Source organism: Dermacentor andersoni, chromosome 7, assembly GCF_023375885.2.
Source record: "Dermacentor andersoni chromosome 7, qqDerAnde1_hic_scaffold, whole genome shotgun sequence".
In the NCBI taxonomy this organism is placed as follows: Eukaryota; Metazoa; Arthropoda; class Arachnida; order Ixodida; family Ixodidae; genus Dermacentor; species Dermacentor andersoni.
This window is the reverse complement of record NC_092820.1, coordinates 125,907,527-125,914,912: the sequence shown is the minus strand read 5'-3', so window position 1 is coordinate 125,914,912 and position 7,386 is coordinate 125,907,527. Positions and strand designations below refer to the sequence as shown.

General features: G+C 45.0%; 1 non-coding gene across 1 annotated transcript; it reads left to right on the top strand.

Annotated features, from left to right (window-relative positions):
* Positions 1 to 6,898: 6,898 nt before the first annotated feature.
* Positions 6,899 to 7,082, top strand: LOC126534972 (U2 spliceosomal RNA). The gene has a single exon (XR_007600435.1). It is a non-coding gene; the product is annotated as a U2 spliceosomal RNA (small nuclear RNA).
* The last annotated feature ends 304 nt before the right edge of the window (positions 7,083 to 7,386 follow it).

Genomic DNA, 7,386 nt, shown 5'->3' with positions numbered 1-7,386 from the left:
TCTGCAGCAACAGCGAAACATCGCCCAATGAGCGATCTCGTGAGAAGAGCTGTGTTGTATCGCATGAATACATTGCGTAAAAGATTGCGGTTACTTAACGCCGCGATGCTCGGAATTACACTTGACGTTACCAGGTGAGCAAAATAATCGCTAAACTACAAAATTATTAGAAACATATTTGGTTACACATAATTAATGACATGTAATTATTTACGTAAAAGGCTGATACACATTCATGTGGTTCCAAGAATGCTATCACTAAACGCTTGATTGGCTCATTGATTGATTGATTGCACTGACAGCCATAACAGGAAGGCTCAAAAACGCGACAGGGTTAAAGCTTTCATGACGCAGCTATATTTTGTCACAGGCACGGCACCAGGTCCTGGTGTCACGAGCCCAACACCGCCAAAACCAGCCCCAACGAAACCATCCACACCAAGGCCATCCACACCAAGGCCATCCCCAACAAGGCCATCCCCAACAAGGCCATCCCCAACAAGGCCATCCCCACCAAGGCCCTCCCCAACAAGTCCATCCACACCAAGGCCCTCCCCAACAAGGCCCTCCCCAACAAGGCCATCCACACCAAGGCCATCCCCAACAAGGCCATCCCCACCAAGGCCCTCCCCAACAAGGCCATCCCCACCAAGGCCATCCCCACCAAGGCCATCCCCACCGAAACCAGCTACGCCTCCTCCTTCAGGTCGCACACCACCTCCGTGTAAGCGCGGTAGTACAAATGCACAATAATAATAATAATAATAATAATAATAATAGTAATAATAATATTTTCATTAATATTATTACTATTATTATTATTATTATTATTATTATTATTATTATTATTATTAGAAATATGAAATCTTAACTTTCCTTACCTGAATATTCGCGGTCTGAGGAAAATGCCAATGAATTTCGTTGCAATATCTCAATCCGCTTCTAAGTAATTCTTCATTTATATGTTTATGGTACTCTTAAGGCCCGAAGGCATTACAGAGGATAGTGGGAAAACGGGAAGCTTAACAATGAAGTACGGAAAATAAACAATGTAGCGAGTTAGTAATTCCTAATTATACAGTACTATGTGATATCTTGCCTAATGTTTGTGAGTACGACAGACAATGAACACAAAATAGCATCTTGATAATTTCTGTTAGTACAATGTTAACCAGTCTCGTCCTTAGTCGCTTGTAAGTGCGGCAAGTAAATGAAGTAACATGTAAATAATTCCTAATTATACAATGTTAGCTAACGCCTTACGAAACAGTTTGTTGTCGACAATAGATACAATTTCACAAGAAAGGTGGTTCCAATGCCGTGATAATCTGGGAAAAAAAGATTGACTGAAGGTGTTAGTGTTGCCTGTTTGAAGTCCGACCTTATGGCGATGATCGATGCGGCTCGATAGCTAATAAGGTTGAGAAATGAAGTTACTGTGAAGGGAGGGATGGTAATAAAATTTGTGAAACAGTGTCAAACGTGCTATTGTTCTACGAGATGCAGGTGATGGAAGAGATAGATTATCTTTCATTGATGTTATGCTAGCGGTACGGTTATAATTTGAAGATATGAATCGGACTGAATTATTTTGGACGAGCTCCAGTGAGGAAATAAGGTTTTCATGGTACGGGTCCCACACAGCTGCAGCGTATTCCAATTTAGGACGCACTAATGACTGGTAAAGTAATAATTTTAAGGATGGTGGTGCTTTTTAAAACTTGTGGCGTAAGTAACCAAGCATCCTATTAGATTTACTTATTATGTACTCAGTGTGAAGGTTCCAGGTTAGTTTTTCTGTTATATGAACTCCTAAGTATTTGTACGAGTTAACGGGTTCTAGAGGAATTTTATTTAGATAGTAAGTAGAAAGAGTACTGGTGCTCCTCTTCACGCGCATAACTTTACATTTATTAATATTAGGTTCCATTAGCCAAGTGTTACACCAATCAATCACATAGTCCAAGTCAGACTGAAGAGCATTAAAAGTCGTCGTTAATAATTATTTCACGATATATCACGCAATCGTCAGCAAACAAATGAATGTGAGATGTCAATGAAGAAGGTAGGTCATTAATATAAATCAGGAACAGTAGAGGCCCTAGCACTGATCCCTGAGGCACACCAGAACTAATTTAAGCCAATGGTGAATCATAATTATTCGCAGTGACAAAGTGATAACGGTTAGCAGTCAATTCCGGGTGCTGTAATATCACCAGGAATGATTAATCTACTCTTCATACGGGAAGATAATGCACTTTCAATAGATGATCTCGTCAAATTACATAGGGGAAATATTCGTCGGTACGGAGAGAGATCTAATTAACAATTTTTTACCGAGCGATAGATTGTTTCCTAGATAAATTTACTTCTGCAAACTTCCTATTTTGTCTTGACGGGCGCATATCGGTAAATTGTCAGCGAGGACCAGCGCACCACCACATTATTGTTCCCACTCACTGAAGGCCCGGTCACTGAAGGCCCGGAACGTATCAATCTATTGAAGGGTGGTTTAAGAAATGTAGTAAGGGCAACCTTCATGTCCAGAAATATTGGCCTGCACCCTTCAGCAACCTGTTTACTTTCACCGCTGCACCCAAGCACAAATTATTCAGCAGCGTTTTCCAGAAATTATATCTCGATAGGGCTTTTCAACGAGCTTAAGTTAGCATTATGCAGAGTGTACTTACATTTAATGACATATGCATTTACGGCAGTTAACTGGCAGTTACTTCAGCGTTGTCGAACTGATTAGGTGAAGACGAAGACACTGCTTTAACGCAGCGCGGAATGCCGCGAAATTATTAACTCCGACTGCGTTAATGTAATCGTGTGCTCCCAATAAAGTTCAATAAGCATTGAGCAGACAATTGTGGTAACGAATATGCGCAAAATGGTCCAATTGGGTGATCCAGTGTAGAGTGGGTTTTGGTGCCTCGCAGTTGAAGCGACAATCTTGGCTTGCACGGTCGGCCACGAGAGCGTGCTCCTTGAGATGGTGCCCCCCGACGGAGCATGCCACATCATATTCTACACGGATGTCTTCTTCAACGACAAGAACAACAACATAGAGCCATTGTACAGTGATGCCGCCTTCAAGGTGGTGCGGTCCGCTGCAGCGGACTACTCAAAGACAACGTTCGGAACTTCGATGACTACAGGGTGAGCTGATCTGTCCCTCTCCATCTTCTTTGCTTTTCTGACGAACAGAAGCGCCAAATCGCAATACGAAGAGTCCATTACTGCTCAGTCCAACATGGCCTTATAACTTCATGACTGAGGGCAGCGCAAACCGTGATACGTGAAAAAAGAATTTGTTCAGGACATGCGGAGAGTCGTGCTTCGAGCATAAGAATAGAGGCCAGACGGGGAGATGCGTCAGTGTAGGACTAAGAACAACGTGACTGCCTATGTGAACGTGAAGCGTATTTTCACTTTATGTATAACCTGTACTCTAGTAGCTATGCCTACCCGCCTGTCTTCTCGCTTTCTCATCAGGATCTTACGAGAGCGCGTGAGCCTGTTGACGCGCATCAGTTAACGAAAAGAGCAAAAGCGCATAAGAGAGTCCTCAATACCTCAAGAAAGAGCACAAGTATGCGGATATAAGATGGCCGCAAATGTCGCTTTTTGCGAAATGACATTGTTTTATAGCGGCTGGGCATGCGCAGGTAAGTAGCCTTGTTATAGCGAATATTTGACCTATTCTATCCCATTCGAGGTCGCTGACGTCAGCACGTTTTGGGAAAAACGCTGGTAACGAAAACAAGATAATGGTCTTCACAGAAGAGTGAATGCTGCTATCACAGTAGTGTTCAAAGCTGAACTTATCGCTGGAAAGGGCGCAGACTTCGTTTTTTTTTTTTCGCCCGTGTTTCATCTTCGCGATACGGTTTTTCTAATCTATGCTGCTTCATATATAGCCTGTGTCAAAAGGGCTACAGTGTTCTCTCCTCGTTTTAACCTAGGTGTTTTCGGGTAATATTGCCATTGGTAGAGATATAAATAGAAATATATTGACAAGCTGTCTTCACCGAGCTAGAACACAATTTTATCAGCCCTTCCAGTCTGTGAAGAAGGACGAGCAGGGAAGCTATGGTGTGTTTTACCTCAATCGACGCATCTACGTATATATAGGTATTATTATTATTATTATTATTATTGTTGTTGTTGTTGTAGTTATTATTGAAGGACATGGACAACAACAAAAAATAATTTGACTGTGGAGTGATTTGTCCTTATTCTTTTATGGAGCATTGACGTGTGCAGGTACAGCTGCAAGGCAGACGGGAATCCCACAGTATCTACAACTTCACTGTGAACTACGCAATTAAGAAATGTAGCTGAAACTCGGCATATTGCTACTGTCTTCTTAGTGGCTCACGGTCATATAATTTGTTTCGGGATAGTTTTGAGAAAACAAGAGTTACAGCAGTGTTCTGTAACCATGCTCCCTGTGTGGACGGCAATGTATTGACAGCGGACGGGAATCCTGCAATCTTTACAACTTCACTGTGAACTAATTACGACAAGTAAATGAAACTTGTCGCAGTGATAAAGTCGTGCAAGCGTCTAATTTCAGTGATATTTGTTTCGGCATAGTTCCGATAAAACAAGAGTTACAGCTGTTTTCTGTAACCATACTCCCTCCGTAGGCGGTCATGTATTGACAGGAGACGGGAATGCTTTAATGTTTACAACATCACTGTGAACTACTTACGACCAGTGAATGGCACTGGGCGTAATAATACAGTCATCGTAGTGGTCAATTTCAGCGTCATTTTTCCAAGACGCCTACATTATATGTAGAGCAACAGAGCATTCGTCAGAAACTAGAGACGAAAAGTTTTTCGTGTCGACACGGCGCGTACACGGACGGGCATCGACCACCACCTGAGTGTAGGAATATAAAGCTTCGATGTGAAACCTTTATAATCGTCGCTCCCTTCTACACAGTGACTAATGTCATCTTTGTCACATTGAGTGTAATGTCGCGACATTGACCTCCGGCCGCAAAAGCGCCGACCCGGCGCCTAGGACAGGTTCGTAGGCGAGGGTTATAGCTTTAAGTGGAAGTCTGCATGGTAAAATCGAGGCGTGCTAGAATCGAACAGGGGCTGTCTCCAAAGTAACGTCTTTCACTTGTCGTGGTAACGACTGCAGGGCAGGACATGGTAAGGGCCGGAGTACCGCTAACGTAGTTTTTCATAAGAGCGAACGATCCGAGGAGGAGACCATAGGACAAGGTCACCCGCACTGAAGTAGGCGTCTGAGTGGTTGGGGTGGTACAACATCGGGAATGTTTGCTTCACAGGGGTGAAGGCGTGCAGTCAGACGAGTTTTTTTTTCTTTTTGTTGTAGCAAGTGTGTAGCAAGCGTATTCACTTGACAGTAGGGCAGGGGCCGGAAGAAGCTTACCGAAAGGCAGCAGTGCTTCTCGTGCATAGAGAAGATGCAAATTAGAGTAGCCGCGCGTGTCATGGCCTGAGGAGCCATACGCACAGGTCTGAAAAGGTAACATAGTGTGCCAGTAGCTATGATCAGGTGAAACATACATTGAGAGCATATCAGTGATAGTGTGATTCCTCATGCGGTAAGACTGTTCACCGGAGGGTAGCACGCAGTTGTAAGATTTTGTATAGTGTTAGAAGAAAGAAGTAGGACTTCGCTAACTTTAGGCCAGACGCGGCGACTCCGGTAGTTGAAAAGCTGACGAGGAACGACGTGATGTAAAATGACGTCTTGCATCAAGAAGTAGATGACGCCTGTAGCGCAGATGGTTGGGAGAGGTCTTTCGATGGCGCAACGGGTCGCATAATCTGTAGCAGCGGCAAATGATTCGTCGCCAGCAGTGAAGAGAGGGAACACGCCGATACACTTGAGACCAACATAGAAAAATGGCTCACCTGGTGTATCAGTACGCTGGAGGAGCCCAGCAAGAAGATTTGCTGGCCTTTTCCGGCATTGGTACGACTCGCCGGTAGCGACATAGCGATGAACCCAAAGGTAGAGACCGTGTCAGAAAAAAGCGTCGCCGTATACGGTCGTACGTCCTAAAAACACCGAGGTGGCCTGATGTACGGACATCATACCGTTGCTGGACTACGGACGCCCAGAGATGAGAGGAAGCGAAGTAGTTCCTGTCCCTCGGGATGCATGTTCCGGTCACATACGATGACAAACATACGAACTGACCGGGCCGTTGAGTCAGAATGCAGGCAGTTGATAAGCTCTCTGAGAGCCGTGTACCCCGGTTGCTCATCACCATTGTGGCTAAATCTAGACAGCCAAAAAGATTCAGTGCCATTCCACTCTAGGAAGGTCGGCGACCAGCGAAGCTGTGCATGTGGGCCCCGTGATGACGAACGGTCAACTGCCGTGCCTCAAACGCTATGTGCATATAAGTGAAAGGCGAGGTGCGACTATTCGCTCATCCACGATTTTGAGCCTCGGAAGATGATGAGGCGTCGGGAGTACACATTCCTATGAATTGTTACAAAGCGTGGCAGACTTTTTTACTAACTAGTCTCGGCACGTAGAACACACACGCACCTCACCGCACTCCGAAGGCTTCAACGTAGCCAAGACGATCGTGCGTTGCTCGACGTCCCGCAAGGCAGTAAGGTTGTGAGGTCACTCCAAAACCACAACCGATCATACACAACACACGCCACACAAAACTTGTCCCCCACAAACTCCTTCTGAAACATGACCGTTGCTCCAGTGAAACGTTCCTAGTTTGTGGCATCGGGGCCCCATGGACGGTTTGTATTTCCTTCCGCCTAGTACTCATGGCGGGCCGCAAGCTTACGAGACCGGCCCCACTGAAGAGCGGAAGGAAAGGAAAGGAGATACGCAAGTGCTTGGAACGCCAAGAAAGAGAGGGCGGTGCGAACATATACATGCTAACGCGGCTCAAAGTATAGTACGTGTCTTCTTATAAGCTTAATATCTGATACTAGTTGTATTTGGACCGAAGGTAATACAACTATTTCTGCAAGTTGATGGAGTACTTCAAGCCTGCCTAACATCCGCCGCGCGTCGGCCTGGTGTTGCACCATCTTCGGGATCGGCCACGTGTGGGGAGAAATTTTCGATCTACACGGCTCGATAGACGCACGCAATTTTTTCCAGAGCCTAGCAATATACAGCTTCGCTGTAAAAATTGCGGGCCCTCCCATAATCGAGGGTAGACGTAAGCATGAAGCGGCAGTCGGCAAAGCAGATTGGTTGTAGCTGATATTAGTCACAATCTTAAGATGGGTGTAGGGCAGGCACGTACCCCGATTGCTTTTTTACCCTGGATAGAAATATTTGTAAGCCCTGGATTACACCCGGACTGCAAAGCAAAATTAACTACAAGAACTCGCTTTACCGTAGTTTCGT